At 40.4% G+C, this 24355-nt stretch overlaps 1 protein-coding gene across 8 annotated transcripts in view; it reads left to right on the top strand.

Moving 5' to 3' along the window:
* The window catches only part of MARK3 (microtubule affinity regulating kinase 3), an 87063-nt gene that overhangs the window by 14779 nt on the left and 47929 nt on the right, over positions 1-24355 (top strand). For all 8 annotated transcript variants that reach the window (XM_024757820.1, XM_024757806.1, XM_024757837.1 and 5 more), the window contains exon 2: positions 3766-3819. The gene's annotated coding sequence lies outside the window, so the exon portion shown is untranslated. The remainder of the gene's footprint in view (positions 1-3765; positions 3820-24355) is intronic.

Raw genomic sequence — 24355 nt, forward strand, 5'->3', positions numbered from 1 at the left:
CAGCCCCTGGCAACCACCATTCTCCTTTCTGTCGCTATGCTTTTGAATACTCTAGGGACTTCATAAGAGTGGAAGCATGCAGTATTTGTATTTTTGTGACTGTTTTATTTCACTTAGCATAGTGTCCTCAAGGTTCATCCATGTTGTAGCAGGTGCCAGAATTTCCTTCCTTTGTAAGACTGAATAATATTCCATCTTATGGATGTGCCTCGTTAAGCTTTTCCATTAATCCCTTGATGAACTTTTTTATTTGGCCATGCTACGTGGCTTGTGGGATATTAGTTCCCTGACCAGAAATTGAACCTGTGCTCCCTGCAGTGGAAGTGTGGAGTCCTAGCCACTGGACCTCCAGGGAAGTCCCCCTTGATGATCTCTTGAGTTGCTTCCACATCTTAGCTACTATGCATAATGCTGCTATGAACATGGGTGCACAAATAGCTTTTTAAATCCTTGCTTTCGGGCTTACCTGGTGGCGCAGTGGTTAAGAATCCACCTGCCAGTGCAGGGGGGGACACGGGTTTGAGCCCTGGTAGGGGAAGATCCCACATGCCGCGGAGCAACTAAGCCCATGGGCCACAACTACTGAGCCTGTGCTCTAGAGCCTGCGAGCCACAACTACTGAGCCCGCATGCCACAACTACTGAAGCCTGCACGCCTAGAGCCTGTGCTCCACCACAAGAGAAGCCACCGCTGTGAGAAAGAAGCCCACGCACCGCAACGAAGAGTAGCCCCCAGTCACCACAACTAGAGAAGGCCTGCGGCGCAGCAACGAAGACCCAACACAGCCAAAAATCAGTCAGTCAATCAATCTATCCGTCCGTCCATCCTTGCTTTCAGTTCTGGGTACATACCGGAAGTGGAACTGCTGGATCATCTGGTAATTCTATTTTTAATTTTTTGAGGAACTCTACTTTTTTTTTTTTTTTTTTAAACAGTGGCTGTACCATTTTATACAATCCTACCAACAGTGCACAAGGGTTCCAGTTTCTCCACATCCTCACAAAGGCTTATTATTTTCTGGGGGTTTTTGGCAGTAAGCCATCCTGATGGGTGTGGAGTGGTGTTTCCTAGTTTTGATTTGCATTTTTCTAATGATGACGGATGTTGAGCGTCTTTTTTATGTGCTCATTGACCATTTGTATATCTTCTTTGGAGAAACATCTCAAGTCCTTTGCCTTTTTTTTTTTTGGCTGTACGCAGGCTTCTCACTGTTGTGGCCTCTCCCGTTGAGGAGCACAGGCTCCAGATGCGCAGGCTCAGCAGCCATGGCTCACAGGCCCAGCTGCTCCACAGCATGTGGGATCTTCCCAGACCGGGGCACAGACCCGTGTCCCCTGCATCGGCAGGCAGACTCTCAACCACTGTGCCACCAGGGAAGCCCCTTTGCCCATTTTTAAATCAGGTTTTTGTCGAGTTTTCAGAGTTCTCTGTATATTCTGGATATTAATCCCTTATCACATATGTAATTTGCAAATATTATTTCCCATTCTGTGGGTTGCCTTTTTACTCTGTTGATAACGTCTTTTCATGCATAAAATTTGAAATGTCATGAAGCTTTGCCCTATGTTTTCTTCTAAGAATTTGATAGTTTTATAGGTCGTAGATTTAGGTCTTTGATCCACACTGAGCTAATTTTTGTATTTGATGTTAGGTTAAGAGTCTGATAACTTCATTCTTTTGCATGTGGATATCATTTCCCCAGCACCGTCTTTTTTTTAATTTTTAAATTTTATTTATTATTTTTGGCTGCGTTGGGTCTTTGTTGCTGTGTGTGGGCTTTCTCTAGTTGTGGCGAGCAGTGACTACTGTTTGTTGCAGTGCGCAGGCTTCTCACTGCAGTGGCTTCTTTTGTCGCGGAGCACGGGCTCTAGGCGCGTGGGCTTCAGTAGTTGTGGCTCACAGGCTCTAGAGCGCAGGCTCAGTAGTTGTGGCTCACCGACTTAGTTGCTCCACGGCATGTGGGATCTTCCCGGACCGGGGCACGAACCCGTGTCCCCTGCATCGGCAGGTGGACTCTCAGCCACTGCACCACCAGGGAAGCCCCAGCACTTATTTTTAATTTATTTTTCTTAAAAAAATTTTTTTTTTAATTATTTTATTTATTTATTTTTGGCTACATTGGGTCTTCATTGCTGCGCACGGGCTTTCTCTAGTTGTGGCGAGCGGGGGCTTCTCACTGCGGTGGCTTCTCTTGTTACGGAGCACGGGCTCTAGGCACACGGGCTTCAGTAGTTGTGACACGTGGGCTCAGTAGTTGTGGCTTGTGGGCTCTAGAGCACAGGCCCAGTAGTTGTGGCTCACGGGCTTAGTTGCTCTGTGTCATGTGGGATCTTCCCAGACCAGTGTCGAACCCACGTCCCCTGCATTGGCAGGTGGATTCTTAACCACTGCGCCACCAGGGAAGTCCAGCATAATCTTTAAGAATATAAAGGGGACCAAAAAGTTCTAGAACCGTTGACAAAGAATCTTTGAACACTTTCCCCAGACTTTGACTATAGTCCCTTTCTTCAGTGGTGCTTCTTATTGGATCTGTGTTCTGAGGGACACATAGTAGGAACACAGCCTCATTGACATGGGGTGAGATCATTTGTTGTTCTGGACCTCAGGTGCAAAGCTGGGTTAATTATGTTCCCTAATTCATGGCAAAGCCTCTGTCTTCACGTACGTTTCCTTCCGTCCCCTGTCATCACCCCATCCCCCCTTCTCGGTATCCATAGTTCCTAGTTCTGGTTAGCCGTAGTTCACTTTTTTTCTTTTAATTAATTTTTATTGGAGTATGGTTGCTTTACAATGTTGTGTTAGCCTCCACTGCACAACAAAATGAATCAGCCATACACATAGAGATATCCCCTTCCTTTTGGACTCCCCTCCCATTTAGGTTACCACAGTGCACGTAGTTCATTTTTAAGCAAGAAAAGACAGACTGACTAGGTGAGGATGTCGGTGCAGGGTTAGTACAACTTAATTTTTTTTATTTTTTTTAAGATAAGTGCATATAATTAGAAGCTGTAGCTCTTTCTTCCTACATCTTAGTGGCTTATTTTTAGACTGCCTCACCCCTTTTTGAACAAAGACTACTAGGGGACCCATTTGTTGCCTCTGTACCTACTCATTTGGTTAGCTTGTTGATTGATCTGAAGCTAGGGCCTTTTCCTTCTCTGAGAGTGCCTTTTCCTTCTCGAAGAGCTAGTGCCTCTTCCTCTTCTCTAAAGAGCTTTTTTTATTGAAATAAGATGTTTTTAAAGTTTTCAGATTCAACACCAACTTATTTGTTCGTATATTTACTCAATTAACCAGCTCCCACTTTGTGCCGGACACTCTAGAAAGCATTTTGGGCTGTATAAACCTATAAAAGCTATAGTTCCTGCCCTTGTATCCCAGAGTCAGATAAAATTAAAGTGTCAGAAAATAATGAATAGATTTGCTACATTGCCATATTTTTAGAATTGTTTTCATTGTATAATCTCTCTCCCCTTTTGGGAGGGGTTAGGAGGTGGTTTCTGGGAGACTTTTTTTCCCTGTGTCTATAGGTAACTTAAATGTAAAATGTTATAAAATACCCTTATTTGCATGAAGCCCCTCTTGTCAATTATAAAATATTTATAGTGTAAAATATAATTGTAACTGGTTGAGTTTTAGGTTTCTGAGGTTTGCTTACTTGCTTGCTATTTAACAATGCTACATGTCTGGGCATTTACAAAACTATTACTAATTAGTCTATAATGACCAAATTCTTAAAATCCATAAATATTAATTTTTTTCTAGGTCGCAATAAAAATAATTGACAAAACTCAGTTGAATCCAACAAGTCTACAAAAGGTAAGATTGGTCCAGTATCCAGCTTTTTTTTAATGATTTCCAGTGCTAATTATCATCTAATTTGTCCATTAATTACCTCTACTATTATTTTTATTTATTGTATTTAGTACACAGTAAAGCTTCCTCTTCCTCAAATGAATGCAACTTAAATTTAATATGGTTTAAATGTAGTATTGTTGTATTTTTTTCCTTCAGTTGAAGATAATGATTTTTAAATGTTCTTAATAACACAAACTGAAGGCTGTACTTTGAATATTCTAAATATTGACTAGAATAGAGTTATAAAAAAGACAGAACAACATAGTTTCATGTAATTAGTCTTAAGCAGAGTTACACATCTTTTTTTTTTTTTTTTTTTTTACACATCTTTCTTACAGCTAATACTGAGATCTCTAAAGTCAGCACTTTGGCTTTCTTAAACTACCACAATATGTCTAAGCAAGGAGTGATGATTAATTGATATAAAAGGAAAATATGAAAGTAAAACTAAATTGATAGTTGAAAACATGTTTGTTAATGAGCTATTGCCATTTGTATTATCTAATGTAGATCAGGAGTTCTCAACCTGGTACATGTTAAAATCACCTGGGCCGCTTTTCAAAATCCTGTTGACTGGCCCGTAGGGAGATTTAATTGCCCAGGTAGGGCCTGGTCATAGGTATTTCACTGGTGCATCAGTGAATGATTAATGATCTTCATAATAAGATCCTTCTAGTCCTTTTGGTTTTGCAGAGCCTTTTTACGTACTTCATTTGATTTCTAGACTTGGCCTATGGTAGCTGGGGGATACAGAGACCTCGAAATAAGAACAGGAAGTCGGGCTTCCCTGGTGGCGCAGTGGTTGGGAGTCCGCCTGCCGATGCAGGGGACGCGGGTTCGTGCCCCGGTCCGGGAGGATCCCACATGTCACAGAGCGGCTGCGCCCGTGGGCCATGGCCGCTGGGCCTGCGCGTCCGGAGCCTGTGCTCCGCAATGGGAGAGGCCACAACAGTGAGAGGCCCGCGTACCGCAAAAAAAAAAAAAAGAACAGGCAGTCCTCTGCCACTTAGCTGAATGTGTAACTTGACCTTGAGCAAGTCACTTAACTTTCTGGACGTTGGGCTTCTCATCTTTAAAAATGAAGATAATTTCACTAAGTGAAATAAGTCAGACAGAAAGACAGGTACCATATGATCTCATTTATATGTGGAATCTAAAAAATAAAACAAATAGACAAACAAAATAAAACAGAAACAGGCTTACAGAGAGCGAAACTGTTGGTTGCCAGAGGGGAGCTGAGTGAAATAGGTAAAGGGGATTAACAGATGTAAACTTTTAGTTATAAAGTAAACAAGTCATGGGGATATAATATACAGCATAAGGAATGTAGTCAATAATGCTGTAATAATTTTGTATGGTGACAGATGGTTATTGGACTTATCATGGTGATGATTTCATAATGTATTTGATTGTCACATCACTGTGTTGTACACCTGAAACTAACATAATATTGTATGTCAACTATACTTCAGTTGAAAATAATAATAAAAATAACTAATTAAATGGAGATTTAATCTTCTCATGATGGATTATATTAATGAAATAATACATATCAAAGAGTTTTGTAAACTGCAAAGCAGTGCGTAAGACATTTTAAGGGTAGTCATGCCCTATCTACATTTCTAATGTAGTTCTAGTTCTGATGGTTATTTTGTATTTATATCATCATAATTTTGAGACTCTGTCCGTGTGTGTGTGGGATTAAGGTGGAGAGGGAGACAGATTTTATCTTGCACTGAAAATGTTATTTAAACAAGTGGCTCTGCAGGGCATAGTGGGCCTTAAGGGTTCTCAGGGTGGCCTTGGAAGGATCCAAAATTTCCAGTCCTTTATTCTGAACATGAAATTGTATCCATTTCCTTAAAGTCATTTCTTCATGTATCTAAGGACTTGGTAGTAATTAATAAGTTAGGGGTTACTAAAACTTGGTATTCAGAACTAAAATTAGCATGTAGAGAAGTTTGCTAAGGATTCTAATTCCGTATTCTGATGTTACAGATCTTCTCCTATTCATGTGTACTTGCAGATAACTGGAATTCTAGCAGTTTTCTAGGAAGAATTTTATCATAGTATTGTCTTGAGTTGGTTGTGATTTTTCTTGCTTGCTTTTTTTCATTATTTTTGGTCATAGTTTTTAATTACCACTGTTCTTTTTTGTTATTATTCCAAATTACTGTTTGTCACATCATTATCAGTTTAGTACCTGGTAGGCTGTCTGTTTAGCTTGATGGTGTGATGCAGATTTTTATCAGCATTAATTTTGGCATATAAATAATAAGACTTTAAGATTTGTTTGGTATAGCTCAAGTATGAACCATCCACAAAAAATTTATACTAAAGGCAGATCCGTCCAAGTTAAATAATTTGATAAGTGTAATGTTTTCAGTTTGTAGGACATTGTTTTAAATCATAAATCATGTGTTTGTGTTCTTATAAATTAGAAGCATTCTATAAATACTTCCTTCACATTCTTTTTCGCTGAGTTCCTTTTCCATGGAAAGGTGGCAGCAGAGTGGTGTATACCTGGCATCTTTTGCCCTTGTAATAGTGGTGCTTGCAGCTTGTTTTCTTCCTCAGCACCACTCACAGTTGTATCACACCTGCTCACTCAGATCTCTGTACATTGTGATTTTAAACTCTGGAGCTTGGTGTGTGGCCTTAGGAGCTAACAACATTCTGCTATCAACAATATGCGATCCTTTTGTACTGCCACTACCAAAAAATGTGGACTGGCTCATTCAGGCAGTGTTTGAACACAGGCGTTTAAAATAGTGTCATTTCAAAATGTTCACAGTATTCTGGCTTACACGTTGAATCATGTACATCTGATAAACGCATTTAAGCAAACCTGAGTTGATTGCATATTAGTAAGCTGATGTTATTTTCACTGACAGGTTCTTCACTTTTCCTTTTAATTTTTCCAGCCACTGAGTGAATAAATGTTAGATTCTAGTAAGATATATTTTTCTCCATTGTTTTTGTACATCTCAATTTCTGAGTACTATCCCTGAGACATTTTCTGTCCATAAATGTCTTTCAGGTCAGCCGTTAAAGAACTCTGTAATGTTGTGTACCTTTAATGATTTTGAAAACAACAGGAGTGAAAAAAAATGTTAGTCTTCCTCCTGGTTTTACAAAGTCACTTTCAGCTTTTTTTTTTTTTTTTTTTTTTTTTGGGGGACGCCACCAGGGAAGCCCCATTTTTAGCTTTGATTTGGTTACAGATAGTCTTGTTTTATTAAATTCAAGTTTGTCATTAAGAAGTAAGTTATGAATTTATTAAGACATGCAAGTAGGGGCTTCCCTGGTTGCCCAGTGGTTAAGAACCTGCCTGCCAGTGCAGGGGACATGGGTTCGATCCGTGGTCCGGGAAGATCCCACGTGCCGCGGAGCAACTAAGCCCGTGTGGCACAACTACTGAGCCTGCACTCTAGAGCCCGCGAGTCACAACTACTGAAGCCAGCGAGCCACAACTACTGAAGCCCGCGTGCCTAGAGCCTGTGCTCTGCAACAGGAGAAGCCACCGCAGTGAGAAGCCCATGTGAAGCAACGAAGACCCAACGCAGCCAAAAATAAATAAATTTATAAAAGAAAAAAAAAAGACATGCAAGTACACTAAGTGTAACCCATCTAAAGTTATTTTCTTTTCTCATCTTGGAGTAGTGTGTTAATGTAAAGAGGGATTATGGAGTAATGGATAGGAACACAGTTAAGCCAGCCTACATGGATTCAAATCTCAGCTTCAACCCAGCCTAGCTGTGTGACAAGTCACCTTCCTGGATCTTAGTTTCCCTGTTTGTAAAATGGAAATAATAACAGTACCTCTAGGGCTGTGGTGAGAATTAAATAAGTTAACATTTAAAAGCCCTTAGCACAGGGAGATCAGCTTGGTGCTTTGTGACCACCTAGAAGGGTGGGATAGGGAGGGTGGGAGGGAGAAGATATGGGGATATATGTTTATGTATAGCTGATTCCCTTTGTTATAAAGCAGAAACTAACACACCATTGTAAAGCAATTACACTCCAATAAAGATGTTAAAAAATAATAGTAAAATAAAAGCCCTTAGAAGAGCTGAGTGTAGTTCCTAGCACATGGTAAGACCGAGTGTTTGCTGTTACTGTGTGTCCTGCTGAATATTGGTTTTGAGGGAGAGTGGGAGATTTTTTTTTTTAACTTTTATTGGCGTATAGTTGATTTACAATGTTGTGTTAGTTTCAGGTGTACAGCAGAGTGAATCAGTTATACATATACATATATCCACTCCTTTTTTTTTTTAAGATTCTTTTCCCAGGAGATATTTTTTGTTTGCTTTTTAAATTTTACCCTCTCAGGAAATAAGTAAAGCTTAAGAATTGAATGGTAGGTTCTGGCTTTAGGTCTCATAGGACTTATTTGCAGTAGACTACTTCTGATCACGGCTAATATTTGCGCATTTAGTATATATGGAGTACTGTATTAGTTTGCTCGAGCCACTATAACAAAATTCTGTAGACTGGGTGTCTTAAACAACAGACATTTATTTCACACAGTTGTAGAGGCTGGGAAGTCCAAAATCAGGGTTGCCAGCATGGTCGGGTTCTGGTGCGAGCTCTCTTTTTGGCTTACAGAGGGCTGCCGTCTCACTGTGTCTTCATAGCAAAGTAGGGGGAGGGTACATGAGCATGCTGTTTGATGTCTCTACTTATAAGGGTACTTAATCCCATCATAAGGACCCACCCTCATGACCTCATCTAAACCAACTTAATTCCCAAATGCCCCATCTCCAAATATCACATTGTGGGACAACTTCATGAAGTAAGTTCTGTTATTAGGAAAGAGAGGCCAGGGAGATAAAGTAATCTGCCCAAGGTCCCCTAACTAATAAGTGATAGATGCTCGGGCAGTCATTTTATGATAGGTGTAGTCATCATTGAGTCGAGCATTAATGAACTCTGAATGAAAACGTTTACCACAGTTTAGACAATAGAGCATTTGCTGTAAGCAATGTCCCAGGTATATTAGTTGGATAGGAATTCATTGTCATTAGATACTAGAGCATGTGCTTCCCATGTTCTTACACATATAGGTGTTCTCACAGTAGCTAGTCTGATAGATATCTTTTCACCTTCATACTCTGTTAGGTGAGTATTACTACCATCTTGATTTTCCATTGAGGAGACAGAGTCTGAGAAGTTGGTATAGTCAGACTCTCCAGTTCGTAAGTGATGGAACAAAGATGTAAATCTTAGTCTGACTCCAAAGCATGGACTATTTACACTTCATTATGGCCCCCTCCTGTAATTAAATTTCCCTAACTGAGATGGGAACTAACCTGAGGCTTTCTTTGTAGTAGCTATGAAGAAGTTAGTAAATAGTTTCAAGGTTGAGGAAATATTGGGTTGGCCAAAAAGTGCCTTCAGTTTTAAAGTAAAAATAAAAGACACATTTTTCATTTTCATGAAGAACTTTATTGAATAATGTATTCACCATTTTGTTCCACTACCTTCTGCCATTTTTCAGGCAACTTCATAGTTCCATCTTCCCAAAACTTTTTCTGTTTTTGAGCAAAGAACTGTTCCAGGTGCCTTTTACAGTCTCCCAGGGAATTGATATTTTTTCCATTAAGAGAATTTTGTAAAGACCGAAATAAATGGAAATCTGAAGTTGCAATGTCTGGTGAATACGGCGGATGAATCAGAACTTCCCAGCCAAGCTGTAACAGTTTTTGCCTGGTCATCAAAGAAACATGCGGTCTTGCAGTATCCTGATGGAAGATTATGTGTTCTCGGTTGACTAATTCTGAACGCTTTTTGTCAAGTGCTGCCTTCAGTTAGTCTAATTGGGAGCAGTACTCGTTGGAATTAATCATTTGGTTTTCCAGAAGGAGCTCATAATAGAGGACTCCCTTCCAATCCCACCATATACAGAACATCACCTTTTTAGGATGAAGACCGGCCTTTGGTGTGGTTGGTGGTGGTTCATTTCGCTTGCCCCACGCTCTCTTCTGTTCCACATTATTGTACAGTATCCACTTTTCATCGCCTGTCACGATTTGTTTTAAAAACGGAACGTTTTCATTATGTTTCAGTAGAGAATCGCATGAGGAAATATGGTCAAGAACGTCTTTTTCGCTTTACTTACGTGGAACCCATACATCAAAGTGATGAACATAACCAAGCTGGTGCAAATGATTTTCATAGCTTGATTTGGATATTTTGAGTATGTCAGCCATCTCCCACGTGGTATAACGTTGATTGTTCTCAGTGTCTCAATTTGATCACTATCAACTTCAGCTGGTCTATCCAACCGTGGAGCATTGTCCAGCGAGAAATCTCCGGCATGAAACTTCACAAACCACTTATGTGTCCACTGCATCGGCAGGCGGACTCTCCACCACTGCGCCACCAGGGAAGCCCCCACAAACCACTTTTGACATGTTCAGTCACAGCACCTTCTCCATACACTGAGCAAATCTGTTTTTGCATTTCAATTGCGTTTTTACCTTTCTTGAAATAATAAAGCATAATATGCCGAAAATGTTTTTTTCTTCCATCTTCAATATTAAAATGGCTACACAAAAATTCACCAATTTTGTTAAGCCTTTTTTTTAATGCACTCTGATATGACAGCTGTCACACACAATCTAACAAAATTGTTTCAAATGAAGTTAAAGACAATTAAGTGCTACTAGAGCCATCTTACAGAAAAAACCAAACAAACCTTTTGGCGAACCCAATATTTCAAGTACGAAAGAGAAGTAGGCCTTGTACCCCACCTCCCCTTCCAAACTTTGCATAAGTCATATTTTTATGCAAATTTGTTGATTCACTCCTTCACTTAACAAACACTTACTAGTAAATACCTGCTGTGTGCCAGGCACTGTTCAGAGCACTGAGGGTACAACATTGAACCAAATGAATGAAGTTCCTACTTTCATGGAATTGATATCATAGTGGGAGAGCAGCAATAAACAGATATATAATGTCATGTCAGTGCCATGAAGAAAAATAAAGCAAGATGTATTGACTGTATTTTCTTATTTTTTGTATTCTTGATGCTCTGGCATCTGGGGCCTTGCTGACCTGAGATAGACTACGCCCCAGAGCTAGCTAGTCCTGGAAAGTAAGCAGCTCCCCTGTGAGTACACTGTTCAGATGCAGACTCACCAGAGCAGAGCCCATACCCTGAACCACCTCCCCATCTGGCTCTTAAACTCCAAGAGGCAGTATTTCTCTGCCCTAATCATTGCATAGCTGGTATCGGACGCCTAGAGACCGTACTTATACTCAAGAACCTGCTGAAATTACCCCAATGAACCAGTCCTCAGCCTGCTTACCCTGCCTGGACTTACCTTTCCTGTGGAAACCAGAATAAAAACTCTTCCCCATGCTTTCCCCTTGCTCCATCGGCCTTCTAACCCATCCTGGTGCTTCCTCACATGGCCCTGCATGGCACTGTGTGCCCCCTTCTTTTGGGAACTATAAGTAACAGACCATCATTTTAATGGCACTCTTCTCCTGATCTCTTGGCTCACCATACCTGAATAATAATAGAACCTACATTTTAAAACACAGGGTGGGGACTTCCCTGGTGGCATAGTGGTTAAGAATCCGCCTGTCAATGCAGGGGACCATGGGTTCAAGCCCTGGTCTGGGAAGATCCCACATGCTGTGGAGCAACTAAGCCTGTGCGCCACAACTACTGAGCCTGCGCTCTAGAGCCCGTGAGCCACAACTACTGAGCCTGCGTGCCACAACTACTGAAGCCTGCATGCCTAGAGCCCATGCTCTGCAACAAGAGAAGCCACTGCCGTGAGAAGCGCATGCACCGCAATGAAGAGTAGCCCCCGCTCACTGCAACTAGAGAAAGCCCGCATGTGCAACAACGAAGACCCAATGCAGCCAAAAATAAATAAATAAATTAAAAAAACAAAAACACAGGGTGAGGAGATAGTATGCGAGGAATGTGTAGATTTCAAGTGAAAAGTAGGGGTGCCCTCTTAGTAATTCGTTTAAGAAACATTCTTGTTCTCCTGAGCCAAGCGTTGTGATAAGAAGAGTCAGATAAGTACAACAGACTCTGGGTGAACCCATTTGGTTTGCAGTAAAAGTTTACTTAGGCCTTTAAGGTCTACATGTTTTTTACCAAGTGATAAAGAATGGAAAGACCTTTGCGGTCCTTCTTGCAGCGTTGACATGGAGGTCCTCACTAAGTGTTCGTGGGAGGATTGCACACACAGCTTGAGGAGCAGCAACTGCAGCAGCGGTGGGCTGCCGAGGCCTGCGAGTATGCAGGGCAGTGCAAGGCCCTGAGCTGGCGGTTACATCAGGCCGAACTGGGAGCCTTGAATGCCCCGGCTCTTTAAGGAACAATCATCTCTGTGTAATAAACTTTTCAGTAATTCCCTAACTTTCCTCTGGGTTCTTCTGACTAAGATTTTGTTATCTTAGAAATATTCAGTCTTCTCGGTGGCAGAAACTTTAATTGTCACCATACTGTGACATAGTCAATTTAAACAGTAATCTCTTTTTCTTAAACTGGAACCATTAGTTAAAAACAAATGTGTGAATGTAGTGAAATAATTGATTTTTTTAAATATGTGTTTATGATAGCTGGTTTGCTAGCTTTAAACATGTATAGGGATGGAGGCACACTCCTTCCTATGCCATCTTGTTCCAGTGTTGGACGACTCTAGTTATTATACAGGTTTTTTTTTTTCTTAATTTATTTATGGTTGTGTTGGGTCTTCATTGCCGCACGCAGGCTTTCTCTAGTTGTGGTGAGCAGGGACTATTCTTCATTGTGGTGCACGGGCTTCTCACTGCAATGGCTTCTCTTGTTGCGGAGCACGGCTCTAGAGCGCAGGCTCAGTAGTTGTGGCGCACGGGCTTAGTTGCCGCAGCATGTGGGATCCTCCCGGACCAGGGATCGAACCTGTGTCCCCTGCATTGGCAGGCGGGTTCTTAACAACTGCGCCACCAGGGAAGTCCCTAAACAGGTTTTTTTCTTTCATAGTTTACACTAGCATCTGTCTTCTAGAAACATGTACAATACTGTTCTCTGTTCTTTCATTTGGAGCTTTGGAGGTTAAATCTACCAATCCACAAAAATAACCCCTACCAATCCAACATAACCAACTACCTTGGGTCTTCTTGGTCCCTTCTCCAGAGTAAATACTCAGCCTCTTGGGCCAGCTACAGGACTTGCCCTCAACACAGGGCTAGTTTATTCCACATCTGTAATTGATTTTTTTCTTAACTGAATTTATTTCATTCTTGCTGAAGACCATTTAAATGGTTTCCTACCATAATTCCAGTCTGTTTAGTGTATTTTTGAAAAATGAGTCTTTTGTATTAGCTATCACTTCTAGTTTGGTGCTGTATACATTGGACAAGGATGTTTTCATCCAATTAAAATATCCGACAAGGTAGGGACAAAGCACCTCATTGGAGAATCCACCCTTTAGTTGGTTCTGCTGACTCGTCAAGCAATTTTTGAGTAATATTCAAGCGCCATTCTTAAATCCAGACTTTTAGTAACAGAGAAACAGAAATCCCTGTGTTAAAAAAAAAAATCAAAATTACTAAGGAAAAAAAAAAGAATGATTTTAAATTTAAGTATGTGCATAAATTCAAGTATGTGCAAAATATGGGAATTCCCTGGAGGTCCAGTGGTTAGGACTCCACACTTCCACTCCAGGGGGCACGGGTTCGATCCCTGGTCGGGGAACTAAGATCCGACATAGCCGTGCACTGTGGCCAAAAAAAAAAGTATATACAGCAGATTGCTGAATGATTATCGAAGTATTATTGACTATAGGTTCCTTTTATCAGGGTCTTTGTGGGAAATTTTACTTACACTCACTCAAGTCTGGTTTCTTTTTAAAGTTGGTGTTTATTTTGGAGCCACTGTTAATGGTTAGAGCTCTGTAATAGCAGTGACCTTTTTTTGGCACCCCAGGGAATCTCAGTTGTGGGACAAGCCAGGGAACTGTATATTTGGAAGCAGAGAGAACCCGCTCATGCTTTTCTTATGGTCTACAATGTAATGTACTCTTACTGTTACCACCACTGAGTTATTTGGGGTACTTTTGCTTCAGCCTCCTTAGGGCAGTCTTTTTTAACCCTTGTTGTGCAGTAGGATCATCTGTGTAGTTTTGAAAAAAACCCTTAATTTCTGTTCTCTTTCTAAAGGTAACCTGTTTTAAAGATGACCCCCTCCTCCAGTGTTTTAAGTCTTATAGACTGCTGCCCCTACAGCTGCCAAATATCTCCCCCGTCTCTCAAACTCTTCCTGACCCAATTTCTGGACTTCTTTCCTTCTCCTTACCCATCTGGTGAAGCACAAATCATTGTTGGGATCTTTTTCATTGATGAGCACTGTTGATCTTTTCCTTTCTTAATACCTTCCTCTTTCCATATTGACCTGTAGGAGACTAAACAGCTCAGGCCATTAACAAAAGTAGTTGTTAGAATCCTTTTCTGTAAATTTTTTTAAATTGAAGTATAGTTGGTGTACAATATTACATAAGTTACAGGTGTACAATATAGTGGTGATTCACAATTTTTAAAGATTATACTCCATTTATAGTCATTATAAAATATTGGTTATGTTCCCTGTGTTGTACAGTATATCCTTGCAGCTTTTTACCTAATAGTTTGTATCTCTTACTCCCCTACCCTATATTGCCCCTCCCCACTTCCCTCTCCCCACTGGTAACCGCTGGTTTCTTCTCTGTATCTGGGAGTCTGCTTCTTTCATATATGTTGGATACTAATTCCTTATCAGTCATATCATTTGAAAATATTTTCTCCCATTCAGTAGGTTGCCTTTTCATTTTGTCAGTGGTTGCCTTTGCTGTGCAAAAGCTTTTAAGTTTAATTAGGTCCCATTTGTTTATTTTTGCTTTTATTTCCTTTACTTTAGGAGATGGATCCAAAAAAATATTGCTACAATTTATGTCAAAGAGTGTTCTGCCTATATTTTTCTCCAGGAGTTTTATAGTATCCAGTCTTACATTTAGGTCTTTAATCCATTTTGAGTTTATTTTTGTATATAGTGTTAGAGAATGTTCTAATTTCATTCTTTTACATGTAGCTGTCCAGTTTTCCCAACACCACTTACTGAAGGGACTGTCTTTGCTTCATTGTATATTCTTGCCCCCCTTGTCATACATTAATTGACCATAAGTGTGTGGGTTTGTTTCTGGGCTCTGTATCTTGTTCCATTTATCTATGTGTCTCTTTTTGTGCCAGTACCATACTGTGTTGACTACTGTAGCTTTGTAGTTTAGTCTGAAGTCAGGGAGTATGATTCCTCCATCTCTGTTCTTCTTTCTCAAGATTGTTTTGGTTATATGGGGTCTTTTGTGTTTCCATACAAATTTTAAAATTATTTGTTCTAGTTCTGTGAAAAATGCCATTGGTATTTTAATAGAGATTGCATTGAATCTGTAGATTGCCTTGGTTAGTATGGACATTTTAACAATATTGATTCTTTAGTGCACTCCATCTGAAAGCAGCAGAATACACATTTTCATCAAGTATACATGGAACATTCTCCAGGATAGATCACGTGCTAGGCCACAAAACAAGCCTTGGCAAACTTAAGAAGCTGTAAGTCATATCAATTGTCTTTTCTGACCACAACACTGTGAGAGTAGAAATCAACCACAAGAAAAAAAGCTGTGAAAAACACAAACACATGGAGGCTAAACAATATGGATCACTAGACCAGTGGATCACTAAAGGAATCAAAGAGGATATTAAAAAATACCTAGAGTCCTGACTATTAATTTCAATCCAGCATCTGCATTCAGATCAGTGTAATGAATTAGGTAAACTTTTACAAACAGGATATGGTAAATGAAATCTAAGTCAGACCCTCTTCATTTTACATGTTTAAAATATTGAGAATAAAAATATATGTATATTGTTACATTTCAAAAATAGTAATAGGAGTGTAAGAAAATATAGCTTCAGTGTTACTGCTGCTTTATGGGGAAATTTTTAATTTATTGCCAGACATTTTCACTTTGGCAGCAAATTTAGAGTACAGATTGTGAATTGAGAATATTAGAATTTATTTTTAATTGTACCAATTGTTCATTGTGCTATTTTAGAAAAGCCACTGAAGAACCAACTATTTTATTTTATTTTATTTTGCTGTATCGGGTCTCAGTTGCGGCACACAGATCTTCCTCACAGCATGCAGGATCTTCCGTTGTGGCGTGCAGGCTCTTTGTTGCAGCACGTGGGCCTCTCACTAGTTGTGGTGTGCGGGCTCCAGAGCGCACAAGCTCAGTAGTTGTGGCGCTTGGGCTTAGTTGTCCCGTGGCATGTGGGATCTTATTTCCCCGACCAAGGATCAAACCCACATCCCCTGCATTGGGAGGTGGATTCTTAACCCCTGGACCACCAGGGAAGTCCCAAGAACCAGGTATTTTAAATGGGTTAAACTTAGAGCTTAGCATGGACCCATTTGTGGAAAATTGAAAGTTGGGCAAAAACTAGACCTTTGGGAAAGAATCCTAGCAACAACAACCAGAATCACAGCCGTATATTGCTTATTGTGTGCCACGCACTGTTCCAAGATCTCAACAACATGTCAAGTTCCTTTATCCCTGGGAGTACCAGAGGCCCAGAGAGGTCAAGCCACCTAGATTCAGTCAGTCAGTGGTAGATCCCCAGGTGGGGACAGATAGTGGGCTCCAGAGTTCAAATTCTTAATGACTGTACACTAACTGACACACTGACTGAACTAACATTAGAACTTAAAGCCCTAACTTCACATAGCCTTTTCCCAACATGTCCCCTTGGAAGGAATCAGGCCCAGCACCTTCCATATGGGAAGCATACAATGGAGCTTACTGAAGCTCCTTCACCTTGCATGTGGTAGATACCCAATAATATCTGTTCATTATTTTATAAGTACCAAATTTATTTTAATACTAAATTAATATTTTTCTCATATTGCCCTAATTCCAGGAATCTTGACCACCAGAACCTTAGGTTTTGAGGTGGTAGGAAAATTTCTTTGTCTTTGAAATACTTGATCATAAAAATGCACATTGGGTTTCCCTGGTGGCGCAGTGGTTAAGAATCCGGCTGCCAATGCAGGGGACATGGGTTCAAGCCCTGGTCCGGGAAGATCCCACATGCCATGGAGCAACTAAGCCCGTGCGCCACAACTACTGAGCCTGTGCTTGCTCCAGAGCCCATGAGCCACAACTACTGAGCCCACGTGCCACAGCTACTAAAGCCCATGCACCTAGAGCCCGTGCTCCGCGACAAGAGAAGCCCACACACCACAACGAAGAGTAGCCCCCGCTCACTGCAACTAGAGAAAGCCTGCGCTCAGCAGTGAAGACCCAATGCAGCCCAAAATGAATGAATGAATGAATGAATGAAATGCTTTACATACAGAAGAATGTTACATATTTGCCATATAAATATGTTTAGGGTATTTGATTCAAGAAATGGATCAGCAACAATACTTTAAATCAGTCATGTTGTAACCTTCCCCAACGTGACCTCCTTTGTTTCCCACCTTACAAGGTAACCACTAATAAAAATTTTGTGTTACTATTTTCTTTCTTTTTAAAATTAATTTATTTTTATATATTAATTTATTTCTTTATTTTGGCGGCATTGAGTCTTCATTGCTGCATGCGGGCTTTTTCTGGTTGCAGCAAGCGAGGGCTACTCTTCATTGTAGTGCACAGGATTCTCATTGCAGTGGCTTCTCTTGCTACGGAGCACGGGCTTTAAGCATGTGGGCTTCGGTAGTTGCAGCACGTGGGCTCAGTAGTTGTGGCTCGCACACTCTAAAGTGTAGGCTCAATAGTTGTGGCGCACAGGCTTAGTTGATCCACGACATATGGGATCTTCCCTGACCAGGAATCAAACCCGTGTCCCTTGCATTGGCAGGCGGATTCTTAACCACTGTGCCACCAGGGAAGTCCCTGTGTTACTATTTTCTTGATTGTTTTTATAATTTTACCACATAAGGGTCCCTCATCAGTATAGTGTGAAGATTTTAAATATTATATAAATGGAATCATGTTATTTGTGTCCTCCTATTTGCTTTATTTTGCCCAAATTGTGTTCCATGTTGATGTATTTAGATGTAATTTACTTTCACTGCTATGCTTATTTTCATGGTTATATAGTATCCTATTATATGAATATTTCATGATTTATTTTATCTATTTTCTGTCTGATTCAGAGACATTTGGATTGCTTATAGCTATTTGTATCACAGACACTGCTATGGATTGTTCCGTATGTGTCCTGGTGAAGTTGTTTATGTTTCTTAAGGATATGTGTCCAGTAGTAGACTTATTGGTTCACAGGGTATGTACATCCTCATTCATCCAAAGCAGTTGTGTTAATTTATATTCCCACTAGCATATAAGACAGTTCAAGTAATATCATTTTAGAGATTATGTATTCTGGATACTGACATGTGGCAGATATCTTCTTCTGTTTGATGGTATAGCTTTTCATTCTCTGGATGTTGTCTTTTTTTTTTTTTTTTTTTTTTTGCGGTACGGCCTCTCACCGCTGTGGCCTCTCCCGTTGCGGAGCACAGGCTCCGGACGCACAGGCTCAGCGGCCATGGCTCATGGGCCCAGCTGCTCCGCGGCATGTGGGATCTTCCCAGACCGGGGCACGAACCCGCGTTCCCTGCATCGGCAGGCGGACTCTCAACCACTGCGCCACCAGGGAAGCCCTGAATGTTGTCTTTTGATGAACAGCAGAATTTCTTAATTTTAACACACCTGAATTGTCATTCTTTTCTTACATGGTTTGTACATTTTCTGTGTTATTTTTTTTTTTTTTTTGCGGTACATGGGTCTCTCACTGTTGTGGCCTCTCCCGTTGCGGAGCACAGGCTCCGGACGCACAGGCTCAGCGGCCATGGCTCATGGGCCCAGCTGCTCCGCGGCATGTGGGATCTTCCCAGACCGGGGCACGAACCCGCGTTCCCTGCATCGGCAGGCGGACTCTCAACCACTGCGCCACCAGGGAAGCCCCTTTTCTGTGTTCTTTAAGAAATTCTTCCCTGCCTGGGGCCATAAAGATATTTTTCTCTGTTGTCTCAAAGGTTTATAATCTTTAATCCACCTTGAAGTTGTGCATATTGTGAAGTAGCAATCCAATTATGTTTTTTCATACGTGTTACAACTTATTGCCTCATCTCTCCTTTCCCCACTGTTCTGCAATACAGAGTTTCCGTACCTACCTCTACACACACATACTGTGTTCTTCCAAAGTGGTTATTCTGGTTCACTTCACAATTGCTATTTTGAAGGCAGTTTTTTTACATTTATTTTCATTTAAAATTTTTATTTTCGGTAGTAGAATGGCAGGGCTTCCCTTGTGGCGCATTGGTTAAGAATCTGCCTGCCAACACAGGGAACACCAGTTCGAGCCCTGGTCCGGGAAGATCCCACATGCCGCGGAGCAGCTAAGCCTGTGAGCCACAACTACTGAACCTGCACTCTAGAGCCCACGAGCCACAACTACTGAAGCCTGTGTGCCTAGAGCCCGTGCTCCGCAACTGGAGAAGCCACTGCAGTGAAAAACCTGCACACTGCAATGAAGAGTAGACCCTGCTCGCCGCAACTAGAGAAAGCCTGCGCCTGGCAACAAAAACCCAACGCGGCCAGAAATAAATAAATTTATTTTTAAAATAGTAGAATGGCAGATAATAAACAGAATCCCAAAATATATGACAGGAAAAATCTGAGCTAAATTTATAGAAGCACAAGAGTGACAAAATAGATTTATCCTCTCTCAGGCTATGTATGACACATTAAGTAGAGGAAAAAAAGATACAGATCTTAATATAGAGCCCCTCCACTAGCCCATATTACAAATTGCGCATTTTTAATTTAATTAATTTATTTTATTTTTGGCCACACCATGTGGCATGCTGGATCTTAGTTCCCTGACCAGGGACCAAACCCGTGCCCCCTGCAGTGGAAGCGCGGAGTCTTAACCACCGGACTGCCAGGGAAATCCCACACATTTGTGCATTTTTTTTTTAAAAACATCCCTTTCTTAGGATACATTACAGCTCTGTGCCAGTCAAATCTATGATGATTGCAGCGTAAATGATTTCCTCACTGTTGGGCAATGCATAACTTACACAGCTATAAACAGTTAATATGATTAATAAGCCTGACTAAGAGATCTTTCCAGGCTACATTTTCTGAACAACCAATAAAAATAGAAACCAATAAAAATAGAAACAAACAAAAAGTACAAGCATGTGGGACTTGAAAACACTCTTTGAATTCATGGGGTCAAAGAGAAAATGCAAACCAGAATTGCAGTGCATCTAGAAAGTAACACTGTGTATCCGAACCTGTAGAATACTGCTTTTGGTGTTCAAGTAAATTTGAAACCTTAAACACATTATTAAACAAAAAATGACAATACATTAAATATTCAACTAATAAGTTAGAGAAGGGAACAAAATAAATCTCAGGAACGAAGAATAAGGAACTTATAAAGGGCAGAAATTAGTGAATTGGAAAAACAATCAAAATGATCTAGAGCTTTTTTTTTTTTTTTTTTTGAGAGGGGGATGATAAGGGAGGCAGTAAAATAGATAAACCACTAGTTACTTAATCCAGGGGATAGGGAGAGACAACACAAAGTATGAGTATGAAATGAGGGGCAGGGAAAAGACCAGATAGAGAAGAATTAAAATTATTATGAGAGAACCTTTTGTGCAAATAAACTAGAACACCTAAAAAATGGATAACTTTCTAGGAAAACATAACTTATCAGAATTAACTCTACAAAAGAATCTAAATGCATCAGTAACTACAGAAGAAATTGAATAGTGGTAAAAAGGCCAGCTGCCACCTCAGATTGCCATATGCAGAATTTCATGATTGGCTTCTTTGAAACCTTCAGTGAATAGATCTTGAAGGGAAGCTTCCAAATTCTTCTCTGTAATTCACATACATGGCTATCAAAATGTATTAGAAACAGGGAAGAAAACTATAGTTCAATCTCACTTATAACATCCATTCAAAAATTCGGAATTAAAGTATTAGCATATAGGACTTCCAGTTAAACATTAGTACATTTATCTTTGCTCCTTCCTCCCACTTGCTAAATAGTAGTAAAGGAATTAAAAAGGAGTGTCAAAAATAGAGAAGACTGGCAGACAAAGAATTAAACCTAGTTTGCCAGATGGAAAGCAGATGGATGAATAGTTGTGTGTGTGTGTGTGTACACTATTATATATATATTTTCATGTAATAGACTTAGCAAATCATAGTGAACTGAAACCAATCCGTAAGGGGAGCACTTCGGGGTGGGAATAGGTAGGCTGGTGCCAGCAAAAATCATGCTGAGTCATGCCACAGAATTCAGAAAGTTTAAGGATGAGTTCTGTTAGCTTCTTTTGTGGGTGGAGGTACATGTAGAACTGGAAACAGGATTGGCTTAAAATGTGTAACTGGGCCTCATATCACCTTCAGGCAACCCGCCCTTCTCTGCCCCAGTAGAAATTGGGCAGTTTATTTTCTGAAGAGGCGGAATTGAAGAGCATCTAGACTTGGGGACACCATACTAAAAACAGGGGCCCACTGAGTGGTGAGATACTCTTTCTGTCTTCCCCCTCCTTGCTTGCTTCCCAGAACTCTCTAGCCCTTCATGTGTTGCCTGAAAAGGAGATTGGAGGATTCTTCTCCAGGAAAATTGAGTTAAATGAAAATATAGATAGAGACATTATTGTCTTTCAGTGAATCTACTTAATCTTTGCCCGGTCATCCTATGGTCCAGCTTTTATATATATAACGTTTAGTCCAGCATTTTGGTGCCTCTCTTAATATGGGAGGACAACCAAGAATCTCCAGATATTTGAGGATAACCTGAAACTAAAACAAACAAGAATAAGAAAGAGAAAGGAACACTGGAAGAGGAAACTCAGCTACTTTAAAAAACAACAACACTATAATTATGTTTTCAAAGATTTAAAAAAGATGGAGACAGAATGCAATAATGACCATTATATTCATGAAAGAACATGGTGCATTGAGAAAGGACTGTTGGGGAGAGGGTAATTTATGGTATTGGAAAGAAATTCAATAAAGGGGTTGGAAAATAAAGTCAAGGAAAGCTCTCAGAAAGTATTACAGAAGTTGATAGAGATGAAAATTAAGAAAGATACCATGTGAAATTGAGGTACCTATCTAGGAGGTCTAGTTTCTGGTAAAGAGGTGTTGTAAAAAGAACTGGGGATAGGAGGGGAGATTATCAAAGACTAACAGAAGGTAATTTCCCAGAACTGTAGGACCTGAATTTCCAGATTGAAAGGCTCAGTGCCCAATGCAGTAAATGACAAAAGACCCACAATATATCTGGACTGAATGCTAATGTACCACAGAGACTGAATCTGTGGTATATTAAAATTTAAATACATCAAAATTAAAGAGAAGGAAAAGGAAAAAATAGGTCACAAAGAATTGTAGCAGAATGTCATCATACCATTCCACACCACTGTAAGCTGGAAGGAAATGGATCGAGGCCTTAAAAATTCTGAGAGAACTGGATATTCATGTGTAAAAGAATGAAACTGGACCCCTGTCTTATACCATGCACAAAAACTAACTCATGGATTAAGGATTTAAATGGAAGATATGAAACCATAAAGCTCGTGGAAGAAAACAGTGGGAAAAAGCTCCTTGACATTGTTCTTAGCAATGACTTTTTTTTTTAATATGACACCAAAATCACAAGCCAAAAAAGTGGGACTACAAAAAACTTCACAGCAAAAAAAACAAACAAACAACAGTCAACAAAATGAAAAGGCAGCCTACAAAATTGGAGAAAAGGAACCCCTACAACCAGTAGCAAATAAAACCCCAAATAATCCAATTTAAAAAGCAACAAAGGACCTGAATAGACATTTTTCCAGCGAAGACATTCAAATAGCCAACAAGTACATGAAAAGGTGTTCAACATCACTAACCATCAAGGGAGTGCAAATCGAAACTGCAGTGAGATATCACCTCAACCTGTTAGAATGGTTATCAAAAAGACAAGAGATAAATGCTGACAAAGGTGTAGAGAAATGGGAAACCTTGTGTACTGTTGGTAGGAATGTAGATTGGTACAACTACTTTGGAAAACAGTATGGAAGTTTCTCAAAAAACTAAAATTAGAGCTACCATATGATTCAGCAGTTTCACTTCTGGGTATATATCCACAGGAAATGCAGTTACTATCTCAGAGAGATATCTGAAATCCCATGTTCGTTGCATTGTATACTCTAATAGCCAAGCTAGGGAAACAACCTAGCGTTCATTGACAGATGAATGGGTAAAGAAAGTGTGAGGAGTATTATTATTATATATTCTAACCTATCGTAATAGGAATATTATTCAGCTGTAAAAATGGAAATCCTGCTCTTTGTGACAACATGGATGGACCTTGAGGGCATTATGCTAAGTTAAATCAGATAAATACTCTGTGATATCAGTTATATATATGTGGAATCTTTAAAAAAAATTGAACTTATAAAAACAGAGAGTAGATGGTGGTTGCCAGGGGATGGGGGTGTTGAGGGAATGGGGAGATGTTGGTAAAGGGTACAAACTTCCAGTTACAAGATGGAAAGTTCCAGGGAATCTGTTGTACAGCGTGGTGACTATAGTTAGCAAGTACTGTGTACTTGAAAGTTGCTGTGAGAGTGGACCTTAAATGTTCTCACCACAATGAAAACAACAACAAAATGGTAATTATGTGAGGTGAGGGATGTGTTAGCTAACTTTACTGTGGTAAAGATTTCACAATATATATGTGTATCAAATCATCACATTGTACAACCTTAGACTTACACAGTATTCTATGTCAATTATATCTCTTTAAAACGGGGGGGGGCGCATTTCTGAGAAAACAATTATGACCTAGAATTCTTTTTTTTTTTTGGTTTATTTTTGGCTGCTTTTGGGTCTTTGTTGCTGTGTGCAGGCTTTCTCTGCTTGCGGTGAGCGGAGGCTACTCTTCGTTGCGGTGCGCTGGCTTCTCATTGTGGTGGTTTCTCTTGTTGCAGAGCACAGGCTCTAGGCGCGTGGGCTTCAGTAGTTGTGGCACGTGGGCTCAATAGTTGTGGCTTGCAAGCTCTAGAGTAAAGGCCCAGTAGTTGTGGCGCACGGGCTTGGTTGCTCCGTGGCATGTGGGATCTTCCCGGACCAGGGCTCGAACCCATGTCCCCTGTGTTGGCAGGTGGATTCTTAACCACTGTGCCGACAGGGAAGTCCTGACCTAGAATTCTTTACCCAGCCAAAATGTCAATCAAATGTGAAGATAGAATCAGAACATTCTTGCAAGGTTTTAATCATACACTTATCCTTCCTCAGGAGCTATTGGTGGGATATTTCACCACAACGGGGGACAGTACTAAAAAAGAGAAGAGCATAGGGTCTAGAACAGGAAATCCAACACAGCAGGCCTTGAGAGCAGGACAGAGGCTTCCAGAATATGGATATTT

Source organism: Neophocaena asiaeorientalis, unplaced genomic scaffold, assembly GCF_003031525.2.
Source record: "Neophocaena asiaeorientalis asiaeorientalis breed wild unplaced genomic scaffold, Neophocaena_asiaeorientalis_V1.1 scaffold476, whole genome shotgun sequence".
In the NCBI taxonomy this organism is placed as follows: Eukaryota; Metazoa; Chordata; class Mammalia; order Artiodactyla; family Phocoenidae; genus Neophocaena; species Neophocaena asiaeorientalis.